Here is a 26,544-nt window from a genome sequence, read left to right on the forward strand (position 1 = left end):
GGCTAAATGGATTTGTGTTTAGTGATTTAAACACTCTAATAATCAACCCTTGAAAATGTCAGATGAGAGATCCTTATCATGCGTTAACCTTCTGCTTCCTTCTCTTTGTTAGTGAACCTCAGATCAGTGAAATCAATGGCTTGCAGGAATGTTATCCTGTCTGGTCTGTTAATGGTGCCCATTCACGGTACAGCAAAAACGTTTGATTGTCCTGTTTATTTGACAAAAACGATCGAATCATATGAGTCAAAAAGAATATTTTTTTCCGAATCAAGAACGATTATCACATTTTTTTCAATAAAAATCCAATTAGACATGTTGGAAAAAAATCTTTTATATTCCATTATTTTTTCCGGATTTTCTAACAAATAGAACGTTTGTGTATGGGACCTCGAAAACAACTATGCAGTTTTTTTTTTTTATCTAATGAAATAATCGAACAACTTTAATCAAAAAACAATGACAGAATTGTACCATGTGTGAGCACCATCAGGAATACAAGTTTTGAGAAGACAGAGAAAATCTGAGGAATCTGGATAATTTCAGGCAACAGCTGTAATGCTTTACACCATTCTACACGTGTGCAAGACGCGCAGCTTGTGTGTGTGCCGTGTGTCCAGGGGTTGGCACAGAACCGATGGTAGTCATTTTACATTGACAGTTTATATAACGTAGGCTTTCATTTCAAGGTCAGACTTTAAATTCCAGGACTTCGTAAAGGTCACCTTTAATAATGAAAAAAAAAATCAGAATTATTTTGCATTATATTTCAATCCAATTTTATCTGGCTTACTATCAACACGTCCCTACCTCCATCTTTGTATTGTAACAGCATGATTATAAGTTTCTTTTTTCCGGTTTGTCTCGGAGAGGTTTTGGCCTCTAGTCAGGCCCTGCCTGGAAGTTTCAGTTACAGACAAAGTTGTCTACTTATTACATATGTTTGTTGATACATGGTACAGTATCGTATTAACTGTTATAAGTAGTTAAAAACAGTTTAATATCACATTGAAAACAACCAGAAAACATAGTTTATACTATAGATCCAAATCCAGTGTTGTCCGCAAGTAAATCATTCATGTTTAACAGGACTTAAAATAAGTCTTTGTCTTTGTTGAAGACTTGTCTTCTGTTTTTGGATTCTGCGCTGATTATATATAATTGACCTGTTTGTGAACTCTGGACATTGTTCTTCTCCATTTGTTTCCTTGGCGCTGATAAACATATGCAAGCAGGACTTAAAACAAACCTGAAGCCAAAATAAACTTATGAGATAATTAATTGTATGTGTAGTACAACTAATGCTGGATACACACGGTGCGTTTCCGCACTCGATGCGCCCGTCGATTCGCGGTGACTCGATTATTTCCGACATGTCCGATTCGCGTTTCGATAGATTGTTAGGTCGATTTGGCATACTTTACATGTAAATCGACCTAAAAATCATCGTAAATGCTCGGAAATAATCGAGTCGACGCGAATCGACGGACGCATCGAGTGCGGGAACGCGAAGTGTGTATCCAGCATTAGAAATAGAGCATTAGCAGCAAAGAAAAGAGTCTCTTATTGTTTTCCAGTACAGTTGTTATCTATGCAGAAGAGCTCCTCTGAGCTTTTGGACCCACTGTATCACAGTCCTGTTTTCTGAAAAACTTAAACAGCCAATAAACTGTGAGAGGCAGCTTGAGATAAGGTTTTACTGCAGCGTCATTTTCATAGAGTCATTATTTTTGCTTTGTTTTATAGCTTAAAGAGACACTTAAGCCAGAAAAAAATGAGTTTTACTCATCTGGGGCTTCTACCAGCCCCCTGCAGCAGTGCTGTGCCCTCGCAGCCACTTACTAATCTCCTGGTCCCCCGCTGCCAGCTAGTTCTGCTTCTACCAGCCCCCTGCAGCAGTGCTGTGCCCTCGCAGTCACTCACTAATCCTCTGGTTCCCCCGCTGCCAGCTAGTTTCATTTTTGCAGACAGGCCCATTAGGACTGGCCATGCGTAGTTTTTTCCGCATTCCCGACTGTAATTAGCGCTATTGCGGGCTGCAACGCGTACAAAAATCCGCGTTGCCGCATTACAAACGCATAGAAATGCGGCAATGCGTAGTTTTGTACGCGTTGCGGCCTGCAATAGCGCTAATTACAGTCGGGAATGCGGAAAAAGCTACGCGTGGCCAGTCCTGACGGGCCTGTCGGCAAAAATGAAACTAGCTGGCAGCGGTGGACCAGAGGATTAGTGAGTGGCTGCGAGGGCACAGGACTGCTGCAGGGGGCTGGTAGAAGCCCCAGGTGAGTAGGTAAAGGTTCACTTTAAGCCAGTGTTTCTCAAACCTGTCCTCATGACTCCCCAATGGTGCAGGTTCCCTCTTCCCCAAACTGCCCAAATCATCATCAGCACCACAATCCTATCATTATTTATTATTATTCATTAATTTATAAAGCGACCAACCTATTTCATGGTGCTGTACAGAGTAAGAAATGAACATAGGGTACTTAATAATACAGACAATAGTATACACAGCCTATAGACACTGGTACATAATACAGAATTGGGAAACAGTAATTACAGTGACAAATGTAACATGATGAAGAAAATCTAGAGTAAATTTCAAGACACAAAATGGTGAGAGAGCCCTGCCCTCGTGAGCTTACAATCTAAGGGGTGACACCAGTATGACTTTTATGATACTGTATTCCAGAACATCACACATACACATGCTGGCCGCATATCGGGAGTAACAGCCCATATGCAATAAACCAGTTATCTCCTAGGAGATTATTTTCATATCCTCTTTAAAATAACATTTAATCATTTTAAATCTGAAAAAAGTTCCTAAAAGTTGTTGAAAAAGTGCTATCAAAATTATTCTGAGTGTTTTCTTGCTTGTTGGTTCGGGAACCGTTCGCCGGCGAACATCTCTGAATCCCTGGGGGGTTTACTACTTCCGGGTCGCTCTGACCCGGAGTAGTACGCCTGCGCTCCTGTTGCCGGGCACTTTCTGCGCATGTGCGTGACATCATGATCGACGTCACGCTCATGTGCAGAGAGTGCCCGGCAACAGGAGCGTGATCTAGGACGCGCTCCGCCAGGCAGCGCAGGCGTACTACTCCGGGTCAGAGCGACCCGGAAGTAGTAAACCCCCCAGAGATGTTCGCCCGGCGAACCATTCGCCACATCTCTATTGACATGTTTGAAAATATTACCCAGGAGAAAAAGTAAATTGCATATGGGCCAGTATCTGATAAGGGTTTGGATGGAGGTAGGAGTCTTCTGCCATCTATGCCCAACTATCGATGGGGCAATAATGGGAAGATGTTCATGCTTGGTGACTTGCTCGTAGATTGATTTGAGGCCTTAGTCCTTATTGGTAATAGTAAGAGCTAATATCCTTATTACCCATCACACTACCTCTATTACCACTCAGCATGCATTGAGGCAGCGAGCCTGCACACCTGTCAATAAACATATCGCAAAACTCCAACAAGGGTTCTAGTTTAACCACTTATTGACATGCTGACTTATAAAAATGTCCTGCTAGAGCCTCTTAATGGCTCCAGGACGTTTTCATAAGTCAGACATTTCTGCTGCCGCCGTGCGCGTTCGCGCTCCTGCGTGTGCACATGCATTCCCGTGCGCGTGAAAATGAACAAAAAAAACCACCAAAGAAAAAATACACCTTTTATTTCCGAACACTATATTGTCACCATATTTTGTACTAGGGACATAATTAAAATCTTGTGATAACCAGGACAAATAGGCAGATACAATGTGTGGGTTTTATGCACAGTAGCAGTGTGTATATTAAAACTATAGGGGATGAAATTGGAGAAATAGTGTCTTTTTTCCTTGTATTTCCCTTTAAAATCCATAGAAAATAAAGTAATTACTGAAAACAAATATCAACCCCGAAAAGCTCAATTGGTGGTGAAAAAAAAAAAAAACAAGATGTAGATCATTTCATTGTGATTAGTAGTGATTAAGCTATTGGCAAATGAAAGGGATGAGCACGGAAAGGTGAAAATCGCTCTTGTCCGTTAGGGTAAAAATGCCTTTGGGGTGAAGTGCTTAAGAAAATGCTTTAAAAACTATTTCGCAGATGCAGCTTCATAACGGCTTCATTGGGTTCCTGTATTCCCAGAAAAACGAATAGCCACTGGCTAAGAATCACTGGTCTGCAGAATGGACTGGTTATTTGACTATTATTATGATTTGATTATTGATCTCTGCCGATTCCATTTTGGGGACAGCTTGGAGGATTCGCAGCGATGGGGATTTGGGCACAGGACTTCTGCATTGGATTTGTATTTCAGGGCCTTTCTTCATTTTTGGCCAGTACGGTGGCGTAGTGATTAGCACTCTCGCCTTGCAGCGCTGGGTCCCCGGTTTGAATCCCAGCCAGGGCTTGGAGTTTGTATAACCCCGTGCCTGCATGGGTTTCCTCCGGACACTCTGGTTTCCTCACATATCTCGAAAACATAAATAAATAAGTAAATTGGCTTCCACCTAAAAATTGGCCCTAGACTACGATACATACACTACAGGATACAGACATAGGACTATGGTAGGGATTAGATTGTGAGCTCCTCTGAGGGACGGTAACAAGACAATATACTCTGTACAGCGCTGCGGAAGATGTCGGCGCTATATAAATAGTAATAACTTTTGGGAATGGGAGGAGGAGGGGGAATGCTGTTTTTATGTTAGCATGGGGGTTATTTTTGGGGAGGCACGTATGTTACAATGGGGACTGCTAGGACATAGGATGGATCCATTATTTTGGGAGGGGGGTTAAGTTGCTGGGGAATGGGGAGGGGGGGGTGCGCTTTGCTAGGGAATGGAGGAAGAATTTTATTTAATGTTAGGGGGTTTATGTGCAAGGGAATTGTCTGTATATGGACAAAAAATAATACTAATTGTTAGAAGGTGTTATGTTGGATTTCTAGGACATAGAGATGAAATAGAATTGTATGTATCTACTTTTTGGGGGGGGGGGGGGGGGGTGTACTTTTGTTTTTTGCCATCAATTTACTGCACAAGGCAATGCGCTGACGACTGTTTAACATACTGCTCAGCAGCGATTTCAATCTAATATGTTTACGGCTGTCTTGAGCATAGGTTCTGTCAAACCATGATCAATCAGATATAAACAAAGCTGAATAGGTGTTTAGAATTTGTTGCAATCATCAAGTAATGTTAGAAAAGCATATATTATATACACAATTATGGAGCACAACCAACAAATATATACGGTACCTCAAGGGAAATTTGAGGTGATGTTACTGACATTAGGGAGTACTTTGTTAACACAGTCATTCATTAAGGAACAAAGCGCTTAATTAATGACCATGCAAGAGCAAATGCTGTTAGAGAAAATGAGGTAGATCGTGATCCTTTGGTAGATCCCACACCTCCCGCCTGGGTGATGTAAGCGTCGTCCTCCTTCTCTTTGACTTGGATAAGATTAGAGCGATAAGCTGTCCTGAAAGTGAACCTGAACCGAGTAAAAATTATTTAAAATAAACTCATGATGTACCTGTAAATGAATATTGCAGTTTAATAGTTTGCTGACCGGGAAGATGTTATGGGGTAATGGCCATTTTCAAAATGAAGGATGGAGAATTCCATTGATCATCCGTAATGGTTTTAAAATTAGGTACTTTATTTGGCACTTAACTGACAACGTTTTTCGCGGTTAGAACCGCTTCTTCAGGTCAAATACTGTACCTAATCAGAGCAGCAGCTATCCTGGGAGCCTGGATACAAGTACCTAATTTTAAAACTATTACGGATGGACTACTTCTTTAAGGTCGGACCATCTACTCAGGAGACACAGGTTGGGGGCTGTAAGGAAAAAGCTTAGAAGCCTGTGGCCCTGTTCCCAGTGGTCAGTTGGGATGCAGAATAATTCTGCATGTCAACTCTCTTCCCATTCTATGGGCCTGTTCACAGTAACCAATTGTGTTATTCTAACTGGCTGCATGCAGGCTTTGTATTGAAGTCTATGGCCAGGCTCCACTGCAATTCACAGTCATTATAACGCGTGAGTTAATGTTTCTCGAAATTTTATTGGCATGTACCCCTTTTAAAACCCTGTACTCGCCAAGTACCCCTTGGCATAGTAAACATTATCACAAATACCCTGTGACAAATACAGTATATATTTAATTATAGTACAGGATTATTGGCTCTAAACAATTTTCAAGCACTTACTATTGCTTTTAATCAGCTAAAACACTCATTTGGTGTTGTTTAAATAAGATGTATAATTTCCTAAAACTCTAAACTCTTAACACGCCTTATCAGAGTAGCATAGCGAGTGCTACGAACCCGCAGGGGCTCAGGGCAGGAGGAGTGGAGCTCTCGTCATTGCCAATTATCAGGCATAAGTTCGTAGCACTCGCTATGCTACTCTGATAAGGCATGTTAACTTTGATAAGGCGTGCTATTTGTCTTAGTGAATCAAGCCCTAAATGTGCTATTCTTGGGATACGTGTACCACACGGTGAGAACCTAGGAACCGACCACTGTGAGCCTAGGAACCGACCACTGTGAGCCTAGGAACCGACCACTGTGAGCCTAGGAACCGACCACTGTGAGCCTAGGAACCGACCACTGTGAGCCTAGGAACCGACCACTGTGAGCCTAGGAACCGACCACTGTGAGCCTAGGAACCGACCACTGTGAGCCTAGGAACCGACCACTGTGAGCCTAGGAACCGACCACTGTGAGCCTAGGAACCGACCACTGTGAGCCTAGGAACCGACCACTGTGAGCCTAGGAACCGACCACTGTGAGCCTAGAAACCGACCACTGTGAGCCTAGGAACCGACCACTGTGAGCCTAGGAACCGACCACTGTGAGCCTAGGAACCGACCACTGTGAGCCTTGCCTCAGAGTTCTGTTTGTGATGTCTTCATTTGGTTCCTATCATTGCTGAGCTAGGTAGCCTTCATTCTGTCACCTGAGTTAGGCAGAAAATATCTAACGTGCCCTACACACATCGATTTTGATCACCCAAATTGACCCCACCAGCCAGCCAGCAAGCCCCCTTTGTGCCCCCTAATCCCCCCCCCCCCCCCCCCCAAATGTGAAGCTGGAGTTCCCATTTATATTGAGAAGGTTTTAATAATGGCTAATGAGAAGGCTAGGATGATACTGGGGCAAGTCTAGGGGGCCTATATTAGGGTGCACGGCTTGTTCCTAAGACATACATGTCAAACTCCGGCCCGTGAGCCAAATCTGGCCCTAAGAGCCATCAGATTTGGCCCTCAGGTGGTATCCCCACTTTGCATTATGTTTGACCCTCTTAGGACCACCAGAGAATCTATATTGGGGGTGAAGCCCTAGATCACCAGGGAAGCCATATGGGGAGAAGGAAAGCACTAGGCACCAGGCAACTGTAAAGGAAAGGGAGGGGGGCCTCCAGACACCAAGGAACTGTATAGGAGAGGGAGGAGGCCACTAGACACCAGGGAAGCTTATAGAGGAGGAGGGGGCACCAGACATGAGGGAACTGTATAGGGGAGGGAGGGAGCTATTAGACACCAGGAAACCTTACAAGGGACCGAGGTGGCCACTAGACATTGAGGTTGGCCCGCGACTTGGTCCCAGAGCTCAATTTCGGACCCCTTTGTATCTTTGTATTTGAGTTTGACGCCCCTGTCCTAAGAGAAAAGAAGTAGCATTATTTCAGCTGAATGAAAATATATATATATATATAGAGAGAGAGAGAGAGCATTACTATGTAATAGGATACATTGTTACACTGTACTGAATTCTATGATGGAATTGTTATCTTGCGATGAACGCTGACATATTTAATTAACCCCTCACCAAGACATCAGACAGCCCCGTTCTCTAAAGGCAGACACCTGCTTTCTCTGTTTTTTTTCTTTTGCTCAGCCACAAATTGTATACAGACAGCTGTTAGAGATGTCTTTTTATATACACATTGGCTTCCTGTCAGCCGCCCCACATAGATCTTCAGAGAGCTCGTCTATAAAGTTGCGTGCCTGCGCCAGCCCCCACCGGCAGCCCCGTATCCGCACACATTATGACAGGGGGGGCATTGTTTGTTCTGCGTGGCAGAATAACTGACACAGAGCCAGGGGTGGCCTCTGCCTACCGCCGACTGAACGCGCTGTCACAGGCCGAGAATCAAACGCGGCAGCAGAGCCGGTGTGGTGAAATTTTTTGCAACTTTATCAGATTTTGCAACCGGTTGCACTTATTTATACGTATAGCTATCAGAAAGTGCAACCTAGCCATTGACTTTAACCTATCTGTATCAGAAAATGCAACCCAACCAAACCCTATTCTCACACAGAACCCTCCCCTCTTGCTCAACTAATAACCCCCCCCTGGAGGGAACAATCCCCCCTCTTGCTCAACTAATAACCCCCCCTGGAGGGAACAATCCCCCCTCTTGCTCAACTAATAACCCCCCCCAGGGATCAATCCCCCCTCTTGCTCAACTAATAACCCCCCCTGGAGGGAACAATCCCCCCTGTTGCTCAACTAATAACCCCCCCTGGAGGGAACAATCCCCCCTCTTCCTCAACTAATAACCCCCCACCCCCTGAGGAAACAATCCCCCCTCTTGCTCAACTAATAACCCCCCCTGGAGGGAACAATCCCCCTTCTAGTTCAATGGGATCTGTGGTTGCAAAAAATTACAGGCGTGTTAACAGAGAGGAGCCACGCCTACACAGTCATACACTGTCCTCTATGGCAAGTTGCAAAATATGATAGGTAGCAAAAATTTTCACTACACCGGGAGTCAGGCTGCGCCGTGTGCATTATTGTGCCGTGATGGCTTTGATGGGAGGCCGGGGATGTGTTGATTCTGAACAAAGGCAGCGCTGTATACCTCTCACAAGACGCGTGTGCTCGGATATAGTCACGCAGCGGGGCGCTTGCTGCTTATAGCCATCCATGATCAAATAAAAGCGGAACTAGGTTTTCCTAACTTAATGGCATAGAACTGCAAATAGACCTCCCACCGGCTACTTTTTAAACTTTAGCAAAGTAGTTTTACACGCAGTAGACGACCGTCTTCATCCTAAAGCACCTCTATGGTGAAAAATTGTAAAATTTATATACATGAAAATACTTTCAAATACAGTAAGAAATATGCTTCTTCTAGAGTAAAATGAGCTATGAATTACTTTTCTCCTACCTTGCTATCACTTACAGTAGGGAGTAGAAATTTGACGGAACTGATAGGTTTTTGAATAGTCCATCTCTTCATGGGGGATTCTCAGTATTTCATTTATTTGGAATACTTGGAATATTGTTTCTTCTCATTGACCATTAGTCATAAGTCAGATTAGCCAGCCATATCAGCAACTATTCTATTTATTATATATATCTGGAGTAACTCGTTGTTTAAAGACATGCAGATCTGTTACCAGTCTCAAGTATTTTGTAACATGAATGTATTTTAACACCTATACCAAATTTGGGTAATTTCATCTTTATAATGCTTCTGGTAGGTTTTTTTGCATTTATTTGACACATTAGGCTCAATTCACACTAGTGCATGAACAAAACTTTGTCCCACTCTTCTTGTTGCTGGGTAAACACAATGCAAAATGGATGCTGCACTACGGCTGGACGAAGTGCAGGCAAATAACCCGCAAGGCCTCAACAACTTTGATATGACGCCTATTCCCATCGCTTGCAGACGTTAGTATGGTTGTAGCCTCAGACTGTGTTATGTGTTTGCAGTTGGCTTTGAACATTTACAAATAACACTGATAACTCACTGGTGTGCTGCAACTCTGCACCCTCCAATCAGAAGGCCTGTATTTACTGGAGCACAGTGGGGAAATGTGAGATTGCTGGGCTGGCTGAAGGCTCACAAACAGGTCCTGGTTTACTAAAGTAAAAAATAGTTAAAGTGAATGGAACTGCATTAAAAAAAATAAGATAGATACTTACCCAAGGAGAGGGAAGGCTCTGGGTCCTATAGAGCCTTCTGGTTCCTCTCCTGGTCCTGTCGTTCCGCTGCTGGCTCGCCCGGTAGCAGTATTTGACTAAATTAGTCAAATACTGCTTTACCCGGCCGAATGAGGCTTCAGAAGTCTTCAGGGAGCCCGAGTGCTCCTGAAAAAGGGCGGCCCTGTACTGCGCCTGCGCAAGCACGCTCTCTTGCACGCTCACGCCCGTGCAGTATGGAGCCGCACGTGTTCGGGAGGACACGGCTCCCAAAGACTTCCCAATACCCTTTCGGCGGGGGATTGAAACGGGGGGGGGGGGGGGGGGGGGGCGGGAGCCAGCACAGGATAGAGAGCACCGAGAGAGGAGACGAAAGGCTCTATACAACCCAGAGCCTTCCCTCTCCTAAGGTAAGTACCGTATTTGCTTCATTTTTTTTTAAATGCGGTTCCCATTCACTTTAAGAGGGGAGATCTGATGGACCAGTCTTTATTTGTAGAAGTCATTGAAAGCTCTTGTTGCTTCCTGTGGCTTTCTCCATCCCGCCAGTCGCCGGTTTGAAGAGCATTTCTAATTCTTTTCTTATGGGGGTGCATGCGTCCGTAAATGAGCGCATTTGCGGTACACATGCGACAAATTCAAAAACTGCTCATGCCCAGTAAAAGGAACCATTTGTGCGCAAAGAAATAATTTCATTAGTGATTCTCTTTACTCTGGTTCACATGTATTGGGCATGCATGGTACATGAACATGCGCATGTACATTGGAAAAATGGTCATTTAGGAAAAGGATGCAAACACTTCTAGAAGAGAGGATTTGATTTCCTGGGAATCCTGGCAATCAAATCATAAAAGCCCTGCTTATAGACATCCGGGGGTATGGGGGAAGACATCGTTTTTTTTTTTTTAAATAAATCGTGAATCAAGTAAGTTAGAGAGGAACTTCTACCTAAACAAAAATACTGTCATTAAGTTACATTAGTTATGTTAGTTAAAATAGATAGGTAACATAATCTCTTACCCACCCTGTTTTAAAAGAACAGGCAAAGTTTTGTGATTTCATGAGGACAGCCATCTTTTTGGTTGAAAGGAGGTGACAGGGAGCATGAGACACAGTTCCAACTGTCCTGTGTGCTGATCACCCCTCCCAGTTGCTAGGCAACGTGAATAACAACATAGGAAATCCCATCATGCTTTGCACAGCATCAGGGAAAAAAAGCCTGGGCAGTTTTCCTTGATGGGAGGAGCTGAGGTAAAAATGCAGCTAAAAATGATGCTTTGATAAGAAAAACAAAGTTCTGATGCTGTGAAACTGTTAAAGAAACACCAAGCCTTTTCAGTTCTGCTGAGTAGATTTTTAGTCCGGAGGTTCACTTTAAAGTGAACCTGAGACGAGAAGCGTCTCTGGTACAATACTCCCTGGGAGCGATCTGTGCCTGTGCAGTATTACTGCGCATGCACAGAATGCTCCCAGCCACGGGAGCACAGTCTGGCCGGGCCGTGCTTGTGCGACAGGGCGGGCTTGGCCAGGCTTTTGGGTACAATTGGGGGCTGACAGGAGTCACCCAGGGAGATGGCGAGGCAGCATTAATGCAGCTAACGGAAACCCCAAGTACCAGTATTGCTTCTCGTCTCTGGTCCACTTTTAGGAAACATACATTGACAGGAAAAGGGATATAAATAATAAGTTAATAAGTAATGGAGGGATAATTTCTGTGATAACTTTACGAATCAACACCATATGCTACAATGCAGAGCTTCTGAATCCTATAATGCAGAGATTCTGGGAAAGGTAGTCCAGCATCTATTCTTTGCTCCTACTTTTGGTCACATGGTCACTGTTGATGGTCCCACCCACCCGCTGCATCCAAAGTGGTGAGGATGAGAACTGCAGTGGAGTTTGTCCATCGCGGTTGGCCCTTGAAACAGGATGTTCCGCCTCCTCTTTACTCCTGTTTGCTGTTTACCCGCACTTATCAGCCTGACTGCTATTAATATTAGCCTCGCTTAGTTTTGAGTTTTGTCAGACTTTATCGCAGCCGGCTGAATAATATTCAGGACTTCCGGAATAACAAGCAGGGTGACTGTGGGTTTTGATACAAGCCTCCTACCAGGTGTTCTTTTTAGCGCAGCGTGGTTGCTGACCACCATCTCATTATATATATCTGCGGGGGAAACCGTCAACTTCACGGAGTCCTAACAGAATATTGTTTTTTCTGCAGAGCCTACATATTGTTACGATTGCTATTTATTATTCTGGTTGTTGATAGTGTTACACCAGCCTTCAGAATGGGATCTCCGCAGCGGATCTGAGGAAACTCTGGCCATGCTAAATATCATACATGGATCCAGTAGGATGCATTGCGTTCGGCATAAATATTATTCTGTATTTTAAGACTCCGATTCCCGCTAACAAACCACCCTTGGCTGCGTCAGCTATAGGACATCGCTGTGTTTTGTATAACAAGGATGTACTGTTCCCACATACCTAGCCTAAGCAATTATTTTATAGCTGTGGCCTAGATGTGTCAGTTTTGTGTATTTTTCTGTCAGTCTGTGGATCGTGTATTTGGGGGCCGAGGTGCCCGTGTGGTGCGCTGCAGCCACTGGACACATAGGGGCCTGTTTGTCAAGAAGTGGTCCTCCGACTACAGATTGCCAGATTGGTTTTTCGTTCACCTCTTAAAAACCCGTTTAAAGTGGACCTGAACTCTTGCACAGGACAGAAGGAAAACAAAAAATGCACCCTGTATGTATTTAGAGAGTTTAACCTTTCTAATTCCTCCTCATCTAATCACAACTGTAATTTGATCTCTCAGCTGTGTCAGCTGGCTGCCTTGGCAGAGCAGTTAATTTTGTAAACACAGGATGTTAACCCTACGTCTGCTTCCATGAAAGCTTGAAGGAGACACACTGCAAATTTATTGCAGGATTTGTATCAGCTGTAACAAGGAAATGCTTTTCTTTTTAGGTTATGATGCAGTTGTGTATCTTTTAGAGCAGAGAAGAAGTTCTGAGTTCAGGTCCGCTTTACGCAGCGGTGTATCTGGGTAATATAGCGCCTATAGCAAACGCTGAAATTGCCCACCCAGCATAAGTCGCTAGAACTAACCCCACAGTATACATACCCAGGGCGCATATGGAAGCACACTTGTGATGTGGTGGACAAATGCATTGCAGGAAATGTAATTTTGTGACTGGAAACCAAATTGTTCCTTAACTTCAAACAGGTGTTTAGGTGCTCTAATATAGGTAGTTAGAAGCAGTCCACCCAGTATAAGTAGCCCCCAGTTTTGGTAGAGGTGTCTCCCCAGTATAAATAGCTCCCTTTAGCATAGGGAGTGAGTGGTGTACCCCATAAGTACCCCACCAGAATAGGTAATAAGAGGTGCCCCTCAGTATAAGTAGCCCTCCCACTATAGGTAGTGGGGGGTGTCCCCTCAGTATAGGTAGTAAGAGATGTCTTCCAGTATAAGTACCCCCCAGTATAGGTAGTGAGAGATGTCTCCCAGTACAGTATAAGTACCCCTCAGTATAGGTAGTGAGAGGTATCTCCTAGTATAAGTACCCCACCCTCAATATGGGAATTGAGAGATGTCCAGCTGTATAAGTAGTTCTCCCGAGTATAGGTAGTGAGAGGTGCCCTCCAATATAGGTGGTGAGGGGGTCCCCCCAATCAAGTGAATGTGTGGTGTCCCACAGTATAAGTATCCCCCCCCCCCCCCCAGTATAGGTAGTGAGAGGCATCCCCTAGTATGGTGATGCAGCACAAGGGAGCAGGAGCCTGGCATAGCACTGTGGCGCTCATGTCACGAGCCATGCCTGCACCCCTCTAGATACGCCACTGGCTTTACGATCATGTGATTTATAAATGAGCAATCTGATTGATTACATGGTGATTAGGGATGAGCCAGCAACATTTTCATGTTCAGTCTTGAGGCGATTTAGCCTCAGTCGCGCTTATAGTGTACTTGAGATGGGGGAACAAGAGCCGAATGGCTCAGCTGGGGGACTTTCCTGGGACAGGAGATGAATGAACAGGACCAGATTGCCACTGAGGGAGCCCACAGCCTACGGGGGGGGGGGGGGGGGGGGGAAGCAGCAAGTCCTTATGTTCTATTCATCTCAGCAGTGGTGTAGCAATAGGGAATGCAGTGGTTGCGACCGTACCGGGGCCCCTGGACCAGAGGGGCCCGTAAAGGGCCCTCCTTAACCCATCGTCTTAGCTTTTCATTGATGCTATGCTGATAATGAACACCCCTATTTGTGCATTGCATCGTGGTAATCCTTAAAGGGGAACTATGGCGAAAAATTTTAAAATTTAAAACGTGCAAATGTACGTTTTTTTCCAGAGTAAAATGAACCATAAATGACTTTTCTCCTATGTTGCTGTCACTTACAGTAGGTAGGAGAAATCTGACAGAAGCAACAGGTTTTGGACTAGTCCATCTCTTCATAGGGGATTCTCAGCAAGGCTTTTATTCTTTATAAAGATATTTCCTAAAAAAAAAATTTAAACAATGATGCTGGCCAGCTTCCCTGCTCGCTGCACAGTTTTTTGGCAGTTGGACAGAGCAACTGTCATTCACTAAGTGCTTTTAAAAATAAATAAATCCCTGAGAATACCCCCATAAAGAGATGGACTAGTCCAAAACCTGTCGCTTCTGTCAGATTTCTACTACCTACTGTAAGTGACCGCAACATAGGAAAAAAGTAATTCTTGGCTCATTTTACTCTGGAAAAAAAACTTACTTCTTATCTGTATATGTTTGCACATATTTAAAATTTTAAATTTTTTTTGCCATAGTGCCCCGTTTCCTCACTCTAAATACTCCTCTCACTGCAGCTGTCCTTAGTAGCAGTGTTCTCCCCAGGCTCTTTTAGAACACCCGGCTAATTTTGGTGAGCACCCGGCTGTCATCAACCTGTCTCCTCATCCTCATCCTATGCTATAAGAAGAGTTGTGCCAGCCCTGCATTCCCCCCTTGCGCCCCACCCAGCTACTTTTTCATGCCACTCGGCTGGAAAAAGTTTCTGGGGAGAACGCTGAGTAGTTTTTTTGGATTCACATCAATAGAGTGCTTGGAGCCCCAAGCTCCTCAGCTATGCCACTGCATCTTAGGATCTCTTTAACAGGTTTTGAAATGGACTGCCTCACTCACTAGAAATAAAACTATTGGGGGGAGTTCCGCGCTACGTCCGCCTCTTCTGTGAACTTCGTGGCTGTTGCAACATTTTTAGCAAATAGGTGTGATTTCGATATCCCCTCCGCCTCATGCGGGGCCCCCATAATGTAGGTCACTTTGTAAGCAGAAGCCTGCGGCTTTGCAGAAAATAGTGCTTTTTATTTCTCAGAAGTAACCACATGTCAGCGTCTTCTTGACCGCTGCCTGCTACATGGACAAAAATGAAAATCCACAGCGTCATCAGCCTCAGGTGCTGAAACCCACAATGGGGACTGATAATGGGGGCTGATAACGCAGGGCTGGACTTGCAGAGGAGGTGTTCTAATCATTTCAATACTGGCTGTAAAATGGACCTATGACTGCCATGTTTTTTAACAATGAAACTTTATTGATCACGTGTTAGAATACATTACAGACTGGGATCATAATAGAAGTATCAGGCATACAGTGCAGGAGAGCATGCAATATTAACCATGCAATAAGATGAAAGTGGTCCTACAAAAGGTCCCACGGAGAATCTAGGAAAGCATGACAAACTTAGGAGACATAGGAATCTCCAGTGATAGACAAAATATACATTTAACTAGAGGTATGGATCATCAGTACAGATTAATAAGCACATGTTTAAACACACAACAGTTCTGTACGCTTGTCAAAACCAGCTGGTCTGCAGGAAGGCAGCGTGCCCTGATAACATCATGTGACTTACTGTCCTCTAAGGATCTCATAATCTAATTATTACCATAGTCATAGTCTAATGTCCTACAATATTATTATTTTGTATTTATGTTACGGGCAGAACCCGAAGTTTGGCCACTTCTAGTTCTGGCCGGCCACTTCGGGTTCTGGCCGGCCAATGTGCAAAGTGGCCGCAGCGCAGCGGCCAATGTTAGAAATGGAATGTTTCCTTTTATTATTATTGTATTTTACCGGCCGTCTCTGGCCAAATGTAGCAAAACAGTTAGTTAATTGAATGAAATGAAGCTGGTGGCAATGTAGAAGGATGAAGCCGCCCGGCTTCCGCTCCGCCTCCTCTCCTCCGCCCCTGCCTCTCTCTCCTCCCCGATACTGGCAGCGGGGGACATGCGTGTACCCCCCAGAGTCGTTTGTCGCGGCAGGCAATCCTGTCGTTCGTCCCTGCAGAGCGGGTGCTGGCAGAAGCAATGTCTGCAGCCTTCCCGCTCTGCTTTCCTGGCGCCACGAACGACTCTCGGGGACACGGGTGTCCCCGCCGGCTGCCTGAAGAAGAGAGAGAGAGAGGCAGGGGCGGAGGAGAGGAGGCGGAGCCGCCAGCTTCATTTCATTAAATTAACTAACTGTTTTGCTACATTTCGGCTGGAAAACTACATTAATAATAAAAGGAAACATTCCATTTCTAACATTGGCCGCTGCGCTGCGGCCACTTCGCACATTGGCCGACCAGAACCCGAAGTGGCCGGCCAGAACTAGAAGTGGCCACACTTCTGGTTCTGGCCATAACATATATATGCATTGACCTCTTCCGCAGAACTTTACTGAGTACGTAGTCATGTCACTGACTGTCCTCAGAGGAGCTCACAATCTAATCCCTACCATAGCCATAGTCTAATGTCCTACAATATTATTATGTATTTATATAGCACTGACCTCTTCCGCAGAACTTTACAGAGTACATAGTCATGTCACTAATTGTCCTTAGAGAAGCTCACAATCTAGTCCTACCATAGCTCACAATCTAATCCCTACCATACCCATAGTCTAATGCCCTACCATATTATTATTGTGTATTTATATAGCACTAACATCTTCTGCAGCACTTTACAGAGTACATAGTCATGTCATTGACTGTCCTCAAGAGCTCACAATCTATAGTCTAAGTTTTATAGTCTAATGTCCTACATTATTATTATTATTATTATTATTATGTATTTGCATAGCAAACACATAATAATAATGCATTTATATAGCACTGACAGCAGTGGCTGGAAAGTGTACTGGTTAAGGGCTCTGCCTCTGACACAGGAGACCAGGGTCCGAATCTTGGCTCTGCCTGTTCAGTAAGCCAGCCCCTATTCAGTAGGAGACCTTGGGCAAAGTCTCCCTAACACTGCTACTGCCTACAGAGCGCGCCCTAGTGACTTCAGCTCTGGTGCTTTGAGTCCCCCAGGAGAAAAGCGTGATAAAATGTTCTGTGTTTGTTTGTTTGATATCTTCTGCAGCACTTTAAGTCACTTTTCTCAGAGGAGCTCACAATCTAATCCTACCATAGTCATAGTCTAATGTCCTTCCATATTGTCAGTGTCAGCTCCCCAGGTATTTTACAAGAGATTTATTTGGCATCAGCTAATCCCGGAGCTTCTATACATATAAAAACAGGCTCAGCAGCCTGCAGGGGTCTAGGAATGCATTAATGCCTGTAGGTCACTTCAAAGCAATTTAAAGCTGAACATGCAGTTAAAATTGATCACATTATACATGAACTGACCATAAATCCTTATTATATGGAAGAGTAAATGACAGGAGAGGACTTGAGCTTTGAAGATGTGATGTCCACTATCATTCGCTATTAAAATATAATAATGCAGTCTCTATTTTTTAAGACTTATACTGAACCAAGACTGTATCTATCTTCCATTTACTAATCATAACAGTTTCTCTATTTATTTTTTGTAGCATACTTGTTTTACTTTTTTTATTTCATTTAGAACTAAAATAAAGTAAGTAAGAATAATTTTAATATTAGGAAACGTCAAATAAATGGTTCGCTTTCTTGGACACTCCACTTGGTAATGTTTTGTGAACAAAACCGAGTGGATCAAAGTCCCCAGACTTGGCCGTTGATACACAGCTATTGGACCCACTGGGTTGAACACAGTCCTGTTTTTTGAAGCACTTAAACTGCCAAGAAACAGTGAGAGACGGCTTGAGATAAGGTTTTACTGCAGGGAAGTTCAAAGCGTCATTAGCTCTGCTCTGTTTTATAGTTTAAAATACAGAGTGTGGTTTGTAAACTGCAAATATGACAGAATGATGCAACATTATAAAAAAAAGCTATATAACTGAAAATAAGACCGAGGCTCTGTGCCACTAATGTTCTATTCATTATCCGTACTACACATACAGTTCATTGTATCATAAGGTTTTTTCCCGCTTCAGGATTGCTATAAAGAACTACTTTAAAAATGATCAATAAAACAGCAAAGTAAAAAATGCTTTCTCCTTGTTTTTTCCCCTCACCTCTTTACATGGGGATTTCTTACTCCATTTATTCTTCCTCTAGATCAGCGGGGATTGAGGTTGTACGTATCATATACAATCATTTTTAAAGGTTACACTTGATGGCCGCCACTACTCTTTTTTAAAAAAAAAATAATTATTAAACAATCTTGGTCTGGTTCTCAGCCTGCGGGAGAAAGATGTTTAAAGTTAATGGGAACCGCATTTAAAACAATGAGAATGGTACTTACCCAAGGAGAGGGAAGACTCTGGGTCCTATAGAGCCTTCCGGCTCCTCTCCTGGTCCCCTCGTTCCAGTGCTGGCTCGCCCGGTAGCAGTATGTGACTAAATTAGTCAAATACTGCCTTACCTGGCCGAAGGAGGCTTCAGAAGCCTTCAGGGAGCCCGAGTGCTCCTGAAGAAGGGCGGCCCTGTACTGCGCCTGCGCAAGCACGATCTCTCACACGCTCACGCCTGTGCAGTATGGAGCCGCACGTCTTTGGGAGGACACGGCTCCCTAAGACTTCCAAATACCCTTTCAGAGGGATATTGAAACGGAGGGGGGGGGGAGCCAGCACAGGATAGAGGGCACCGAGAGAGGAGCCGGAAGGCTCTATATGAGCCAGAGCCTTCCCTCTCCTTAGGTAAGTATTTGCTTCATTTTTTAAAAAATGCGGTTCCCATTCACTTTAATCAGCCACAGACAGACCCTGGCATTCTGGTAATTATTGTGTAATTCCATTGTTTCAAAACTTCTGATTTTGAATTATTGATTTCTTGGCTGCTGCAACATGAATATATGAATATATATATATATATATATATATATATATATAACAAAATCGTTATCATCTCAGGCTTTTATACCATGCTGTGATCTTGCCTGAAAAAAATATAAACTAGATAAAGTAATAATAATAATAAAGTTACAGAACGCCATGCTTGCCTAACAAACAATTTGAAGAGAATATTTACTCTAACATTCTTATAATAAAAAGCATACCATTCTATTCATTATGTTCTCCTGGGCACCTCTGTGCTGTTTCTGCCACTCCCTGCTGCAATCCTGGCTTGTAATTGCCAGTTTTAGGCAGTGTTTACAAACAAAAGACATGGCTGCTAACAGCATGTGATAGGCTGAGAGGGTGTGTATAGCTTCAAGTGGCTTGAAGGGGGCCTGGAGAGGGTGTGTATAGCTTCTATCCTATCACAAGCAGCACAGCACATTCCAGCTTGACTGCCATAGCCCGACAGACCCGACAGAGGAGAGAAGATTAGATCATATAACAGAGATAATACAGCCACTCTGCAAGTAGGAAAGGCTGCAGTAAGACGGACCACATTAGAACAGGTATAGGAACTTATAGGAAGAAATGAGGTTGAACATTTTGTTACAGAGTCTCTTTAAAGGACAACTGAACTGGAAGGTATACGAAGGCTGCCATATTTATTTCCTTTGAAACTATACCAGTTGCCTGGCAGCTCTGCTGATCTGTTTGGCTGCAGTAGTGTCTGAATCACACCAGAAACAAGCATGCAGCTAATCTTGTCAGATCTGACAATAATGTCAGAAACACCTCATTTGCTGCATGCTTGTTCAGGGTCTATGACTGACAGTATTAGAGGCAGAGGGTCAGCAGGGCTGCCGGGCAACTGGTATTGCTTAAAAGGAAATAAATATGGCAGCCTCCATATGCCTCTCTTTTCAGTTGTCCTTTAACCCTCCTGGCGGTCTATTAAAAACCGCCAGAGGGCAGCGCAGCCGTTTTTTGATTTTTTTTTTCCTTAATCATGTAGCGAGCCTAGGGCTCGCTACATGATAGCCACTGTGCAGCGGCATCCCCCTACCCTCTTCGATCGCCTCCGGCGATCAGCGATCAGGAAGTCCCGTTCAATGAAGGGGCGGCGGTGATCGGTGTGCTCACGCAGCTAACTACGTTCGGGGTTACCGCCAGGAAGGTTAAAGAGGAGCTGTAGTCAAAATAACATTATGAATAAAACTGCTTATTCTTTACAATATTCTTTATAAATTATTCAGTCAATGTTTGCCCGCTGTAAACTCTTTCCTCTCCCGGATTTACATTCTGAAACTTATCACAGGCGACGACATCTTTAGTAGTGGTAGGTGATCACTGCGGAATGTTCCTTTACTGAGAGTCCTAAATCCAGTAGAAAAGAATGACTGGTCTCCCAGAATGCTCTGGGTAGAGAAGCCTAGGTTTCTGATACTAGGCTTCTCTAGCCACACATGCATTATCTCGAGTCACATAATGCATTCCAAGGTGTCTTCTAACAGCATATGCCGTTTGCTGCCTAATGCAATGCAGCACAGAGAGCTTCTTTATATATACACCTGTTACAGGGAGCTGGATCGGCCTCTCCTCTTCATCCACCCATGGCGTTGCAATCCCTGCATCCTCTTCTGGATATGGCATGTGATCGTTACCCAGGGAATGGTGTCAGCGTTGCAGCGCCACCCGGTGATGAAAGAGATTCTTCCATCACCACCGGGCGGCGCTGCAACACTGACACCATCCCCTGTGTTATGATCACGTCATACCATGTGATCGGAAGTCAGAAGAGGATGCTAGTTCTGTGTCCGATTGTGCTGCCTGGAAATGTACGCTGCCCGCACGCGCAGTACCAATCGGTACTGCGAGATTTCCTATTCTTTTATGCTGCGGGTGATATCTCCGCAGCCGCGCCTCCTACACTCCCCAAATTTGATGGTATGGAGGGGACCCCCTGAACTAAATTTTGTGCAGGTGTAGAGCTGTACAGAGGCGCCAGTAGGATAAAAGTCACTAAAACGTTTAAAACATTCGGGATGCGGTGGTGGACCAGCCAACCCAAAACAGACACGGGTACTGTCGATTCAAGTAATAAATAATTTATTTATATACTCCAAAGACAAGTTGCAACGCGTTTCACGGGCAAAATCACGCTTCCTCAGGCAATAAACAACTGGAGTGATACACAGCACAGAGTCCAAAATACACTTGGCATAACAGACAGAGGTGCCAAGTGTATTTATTGCCAAATTATTTATTACTTGAATCGGCAGTACCTGTGTCTGTTTTGGGTTGGCTGGTCCACCACCGCATCCCGAACGTTTTAAACGTTTTAGTGACTTTTATCCTACTGGCGCCTCTGTACAGCTCTACACATCAAGAATCCACCCTTGGTGGAAGGGTGGTACACCCTCTTCTTTTCCTCTATCCACAGAGAGCGACGTCTTAATCCTGAGTGGGGACAGGCTTGGTCTCCCCACCTGCCTTTTCAGTGGTTGCCTTGGAGGTAACCCTGGTTTGTAAGTACAATACTTATGTTTCATCATTATCATTCGCACTCCTCCAATACAAGCTACACTATATTGGGCTCTCGGTTTTCTACCTTTTATACTTTTGTGCAGGGATTGTCATAGTCAGCCAACTTCGCTACGCTGGAACTACGCGTAGTTTTACGCAATTACGCTTCGCCAAACTACGGCTTTGAAATCAAATATTCGCTTCGTATGCATTTTGTAGACTACGCGTTAAAATACGCAATTACGCGAAGCATAGCGTATGCTTATGCCCGTATGCAGAAAATTTTACGCATTAATTCCAATGGGTAAATTTGTAAGCATACAATCGGACGCGGAAATTAGACGCGAGTAACGCATTCGTAGTGCACTACGCAATACACTTGTTAACTACGCATAGTGGGTGTAAGCTATGCGTAGCGGTACTTCGCTAGGCATAAATTCATAAGCGTAGTTTTGAAATGTCACCTACGAACTACAATGCGTAGATGCGAACTACGATGCGTAAATTCGCACTGGCGTTGTTTCTGCTCATCCCTGCTTTTGTGCCAGTGCAACTACAGCCCCCAAACCCTGTGGATTCCCGAGATAGGCTTGTTTGATCTATCTCGGGAATCCGCTGGGTTTAGGGGCTACAATTTGGCACAAAGGTAGTTCAGGGGATCCCACATACCTTTAAAATTCAGGGAGGCATGGCTGCGGAGATAATTGATGTCATTCCTCTAAGTTTTCCACTGAGGTTGCGTAGAGCTCAGACTGGAAGGCAGTTCTAAGACGCCACAATTGGACACTGCACTGGGAGTGCAGCGCTGGCAGCGGAGTACAGGAGAAGCTGACCCAGCCGCCTGGAACAGGTAAATATGACAGCCCCCTGCGCCGCACTGCACATCCTGCCAGGCCGGGGGAAGGCACACTTCCCCAGGAGCAGAAAAAAATAAGCCCTGCAGCACATACCGTATTTTTCAGCTTATAGGACGCCCCTGACCATAAGACGCACCTAGGTTTAGAGGACAAAAACCAGGGGGAAAGTATATACTAAACCTGATGCATCCATGGGGAAGGGGCATCTTGTGGATTATGCCCCCCTTGTGCTTCATGCCCCCCCCCCCCCCTTGTACTTCTTGTGTCTCCCTATGTCCTCCTGGTGTCCTCCTGTATGCCCCTTTGTGTCCTCCTGTGTCCCCCATGCGTCCGCCTCGGTCCTCCTGGTGTCCTCTATGCCCCTTTGTGTCCTCCTGTGGCCTCTGTTTGCCCCCCTGTGTCCTCCTCTGCATGGGCACAGTACTTGGAACCCCTGACATTGTGGCGGGATGGGGGTTTGCAATGGCCGCATTCACAAGTCAGGAATTTCCTGCATTTGGACTATAAGACGCAGTGGCCCACCTGCAATTAGCTTTTTCTCCTGAGTTATCTCCTAGGATATCATTTTCATATTATGTTTAAAATAACTTTTAAGCATTTTACAATTGAAAAAGTACCCATGAGTTGGTAAAAACAGGGGCGTAACAATAGACTCTGCAAGGGATGCAGCTGCAGGGGGGCCCAGAAGCTGCAGGGGGCCCTGTGGAAGGAGAAGTTTCTTTTCCCTTTCCCGAGAGACTGACAACTAAGGGCACGGAGAGAAAAAGCTTTTTGCTCTCTGCACAATTGATTTAATGACTTCCATCATAGATGGACAGAGTAAGTGTAATAAGCTGAGGCTGGGAGCACACTTGTCTGACGGTTTTTGGTATGCGTTTTCTGCACACCATGTGAGTCTATGTGGGAAAACATGCACCTTTTATCATAGAAGCTAATGTAATTGGTAGAGAAAATGCCTGCAGTGCTTCACTACTGTCTGTTTTTACCTGCATGGGGAAACACATTCAAGTGTGCACTAGCCAATTGATTAACATTGGTTCTCAGTTTACCTGTGTAAAAAGCCTGGGGGGCCTCATCCAAAGTTTCGCAGGAGGGCCCAGTGATTGCTAATTACACCCCTGGGTAAAAAGGTAATATCAAAAATTATTTTGAGTATTTATTTTTTTGCTTGTTGGTTTAAAAAGCATTTAAAGAGACTCTGAAGCGAGTCTTAAATCATGTTTAAAGCTTTTATTACTGTAAAGCACTATAGCTAATGCTAAACCGCTGCATCCCCGCGGCAAAACGAGGGCTTTATAACCCCCAAATCCCCTCTGCAAAGACGCGGGAGCGCTTTCTGATGAGGCAGAGCTTAGCACTGTAGCTCTGCCTCTTCGCGCGTCAATCCCTGTCCCCGCCCCTCTCGATCTGCCTTCACAGAGAGGGGAGAGGCGGCGACTGACGCGAATGGAGGCAGAGCTACTTTCTTTACTTTTGAGGGAGAAAAAGTGAGTCTTCTCGTCCAAAAAATATAGTATATAGCTTTGCTACTGCATGTGTGGTTGCTAAAAGGTTAAAAGTGCTTATCCTGAATAATTTACTGCACTTTACTTTGTCTTTACGGTTCCTCTTTAAATGGCCCACTTCAGTTATGTGCTGTTGCTTTCCCTGTGAAAGCTGCAATCCGATTGGTTAGTCATGCAGCCCCTCCATTTTGTTCTGTGTCCGTTTTAATCGATAAAAGGCCAATCAGAAGGTTCCCGTGTGGAATTGCGCTCGGAAGTCATTTAAGAGAGCGACGGCCAGGACTTGTCTGTTGCTGTTATTGTCTTATTGATCAGGGGCAGTCGATGGCGTTACACGTCCCACAATGCCGTGTGTGATATTTCGGGAGACAGCGGGGTGACATTCTTATTGTGCTGCAACGACAAGGTTAACTGTAAAGGACAGAGGTACAAGGGAACATAATCTCCAGCCAATAATGGATGATGTGGATGTCGTTCTGCTGATGGCTGCGGGCGGCGGGAGAGGAGAGAAGCCAGTTTCTATCCGCTGCTCATCTCCAGCTTCCCCACTGCACCCTGCTGTAAAGAGGACCTGTCACTAAATCACACGTCACATCAAATCTGTTGCAAGCCTGAAAAATAAGAAAATCAAAAATAAAACAATTTCTGCAGTGGCATAGCTAAGGAGCTGTGGGCCCCGATGCAAGTTTTACAATGGGGCACTCTATACATAACACACCAAAACCTGCCAATGGCAACTACAGTGTCAGAAGTGCAAGAAGGGGACGGGGAATTGTTCGTTACTGATTACCACTATTCAAAGTATCTATAGAAGTGATTATTATGAGCACAGGACCAATAGAGAGCTAATACTGTAGTTGAGGGAGGGCCCTTTGGGGCCCAGATGCGGTTGCAACCTCTGCAACCCCTATTGCTCCGCTCCTGAATTTCTGTTCATGAATTTTAAGTATGGTATATAGAATTAATGTTTCAAAAAATATAGTCAAACGTACTTGTAGATTTTTTGCACACTTGTGTTAAACTGAAAACTCCTTTAGGTTGCTTTTACACTTGGGCAGTGATGCCATGTCATGCCAACCTGCCATGGGATCATCACACCGCACGAATCAGCACTTTAAATGACCCGTACTGCAGCAGAGTGCGCTCAGCAGGGTCATATGCATAGGCCCGCCCTCGTCCAGTGACGTACTCCTGCTGGACAGGAAGTACATCACCGGGATTCCCACCGGTCCATGCGTGTGCTCTGTCGTTAACACTCACTGCATAATCAGTTACTGCATTATTGTATAATGCCCCACCATCAGTACCCCACTACGTCCTGCTGGGCACCCTCTCAACAGACCCACCTATTGTGTCTCTATCCCTACTATTTAGGTTGTAACCCTCTGGCAGGGTCCTCCCCCCTAGTGTTTGCAGCTTGATTATGCGATCTCACTATCGGACATCCCTCTAGCGGACTAGAACAGACTCTATACATTTTTACAAAAGACACTACAGTTATCAAAGACATTTGCATGATCTTGCTTTTTGTTTAGACTTTCTTGTATGTCCTGCCCATTTCTCTATTGTGCAGCGTTGTGTAAAATGTTGGCACTTTACCAAGAGTACGACTTAGTGCAACTGGGCTTGCGCGTACAATACTCTCGCATACACTGTACGGTCGCCCTTGCACAGGGGCTGGAGCCCAGCCATGAAAGCGAAACTAATACCGACTGATAATGCAACTAAATATATTTTACAAATATAGATATTTATAGATCTACTGAATATATCTATATGTACCGTGTTTCCCCGAAAATAAGACAGTGTCTTATATTCATTTTTGCTCTAAAAGATGTGCTAAGGCTTATTTTCAGGGGATGTCTTATATTTCTATCAGGAGGTGTCTCTCAGCAGAAAGTTGCCTGTTCCTTTGTACTGTGCTGTTACTGGATTTGTAAGGAATGCTACTGTACTGGTCAGGCACCTGCCCTGTCATTCCTGCACAGCTGATAACCTTGCTGTGTGCTGGGATGACAGGACCAGTGCCCGCCTCTTCCTCCTGAGTAATGTACTGACCAGGCACCTGCCCTGTTCCTGCACACAACTGATAACCTTGCTCTGTGCTGGGATGACAGGACCGGTGCCTGATCAGCACAGCACCGCTGTGTCTCCGCCTCTTCCTCCTCTCTAACTTTCTCTAGGCCTTATTTTTGGAGTAGGGCTTATATTTGAAGCATGCTCAAAATTCCAGCCAAGGCTTATTTTCAGGGAAAGAGGGTGTATACCAGTATAACAAAAAGTTATACCAGTAGGATTGCACAAATCATTTTATCGCAGTTGGTGGAACTTTAAAAATGAAGTTATGATTTTAATCGAACTTTCCATAATGACAAAATGTACCACAATAAAATCATTGTGCCTATGCCACTATTGATGTGACTCATTGGGAGGTAGGTCTGCCTCTGCATGGATGTAAATCTATAATCATTTTATTTTTTTCTGCACTTCCTAACCTGGCAGCCTGGTTTGCGATTGTGGGAGGAAGCTCTCATAAACATGCTGAGAACACGCAATCTCT

The 26,544-nt window shown here is 44.5% G+C and overlaps 1 protein-coding gene across 2 annotated transcripts in view; it reads left to right on the forward strand.

The window, feature by feature from the left end:
* CD247 (CD247 molecule) overlaps positions 1-26,544 on the forward strand; it is a 145,246-nt gene that overhangs the window by 5,365 nt on the left and 113,337 nt on the right. The window lies entirely within an intron of this gene.

Source organism: Hyperolius riggenbachi, chromosome 2 (genome assembly GCF_040937935.1).
Source record: "Hyperolius riggenbachi isolate aHypRig1 chromosome 2, aHypRig1.pri, whole genome shotgun sequence".
Taxonomy (NCBI): Eukaryota; Metazoa; Chordata; class Amphibia; order Anura; family Hyperoliidae; genus Hyperolius; species Hyperolius riggenbachi.